The following is a 1,650-nucleotide window of genomic DNA, read 5'->3' as shown; positions in this document are numbered from 1 at the left end:
AAAATAATCGAACTATTGCTGTGAGGTTTATCTACTGAGTTATTTAAAAGTTTTGAACAGAACAGATGAAGTACATCCGCCCTAGTTTTCCTGGAGTGACTTCCAGACATTTTCAACTCTTTCTCCAGTATTAATGTAGCACACTTGTAGCTGACACACATCCGGAACCTTTAAGGTAAAACGGTGTGCGCCATTTGCGCCGCATGCTCAGTCCAGAAAGATCACTGCGATTCCGTTGTGAGGCCTGAGCAGGTTTGCATCAAAACGTTCATCCTTATACGTCTTCACAAAAATGAGGCAACTCAAGCAAAAGTGGATTCAAGAACCTCCGGGCGTTATTGTGTTTCGCTGATTTGCGCAGCTGTTCTACGTGTCGGTTGCCGCATTTGACCTGCTAACGAATTCAGTTTCAGCCTGGCGGTTCGACTAACAGGTGACTCCAGCGAGTAACAAGGTTTTGCAGTAAACGGCCCCAATTACACGAGCCCCTCCCTCCCCTCCCCAAATTAAATTTTATAGCGCGAAGCTGGAGGAGATGTGGAGCAGCATTCCAACCACGACGATGAAAGAGAATCTAATGAATCAAAACCAATCCTGTTAGTTCCGGCCCACATCTCCATACTGTGTTCCTCTTCTTCTTCTTTTTTTTTTTTTTTTTGTAGAAGAATCCGACTGACTGATTTCACACAAGCTTGGGAACTGGAGGGGTCGGCGGGTGGCGGGGGTTGGACTCCACCAGGGTGGGATAGTGGATCTGAAACTATTCAGCGATGGAGGGATTTGTTACCTCTAATTGACCACATGAGTACCACTAAACATGATCTAAGCAGTCACAGTGAGAGACACCGGAAGAGACTCAGCGCAGGCAGCCGATCTTCTTGCTTCAACTCCGAAGGAAGCCGATTGGCTTTTTGACTCATCCCGTCACAGCTTTTTTTATTTCATTTATTTATTTATAATTTTTATTATTTATTAAATATTTATTATTTATTCAACGTCCATGAACAATGACATTCACACGAAATGAGAAAACAATGAGTTCTTCCACATGTATCTGCTGCTGGCGATTTTGTAAATCCCAAATACAATTTGGAGTTAAAACTCTTAACATAAAAACTCGTCTCTAATTGAAAACTATGGAAGCCAATTTTCGCCACTCTGTTACAAAAAAATAAAATGAATTATCTCAAAATAATGAGATAGTATCTCAAAATGATACTATCTCATTATAATGAGATATTTTTTTTAACAGAGTTGCGGAAACGGGCTTCCATAGGAAACTATCCAACTTCCAAAAAAAAAAAAAAGCATGTAACTTTTTTTCTTTTTCAAATTGTGTCTCAGAGTATTTCTCCACTTCCTCCCTTCTTCTCAAACACGGTCTCTCGCGCTTCCTCATTCTTCCCTCCAATCCTTCCCTCTCTCCCTCTGTCATTCCTTTATTTTAATCTTAGCGAGAATAAGTGTCTCCCAGGAGTGGGAAAATGAGCAGAACAAAGCATGTGGGGGTTCGAGAATCATTTGGAGCTGGAAGATGCGGTCTTTGTGGCGCAGCCAGCTGGACATATAAAGAGACGGGGGGGGGGGGGGGGGGAGGGGAGGGGGGGGGGGGGTGTGGGGAAAAAAGAAGAATAAAGAACCAAAATGAGG

This window comes from Poecilia latipinna, unplaced genomic scaffold (assembly GCF_001443285.1).
Source record: "Poecilia latipinna isolate Pla-1442-1.1 unplaced genomic scaffold, P_latipinna-1.0 Scaffold2840, whole genome shotgun sequence".
Taxonomy (NCBI): Eukaryota; Metazoa; Chordata; class Actinopteri; order Cyprinodontiformes; family Poeciliidae; genus Poecilia; species Poecilia latipinna.
The sequence above is the reverse complement of the archived record's forward strand: the minus strand, read 5'-3'. Positions refer to the sequence as shown.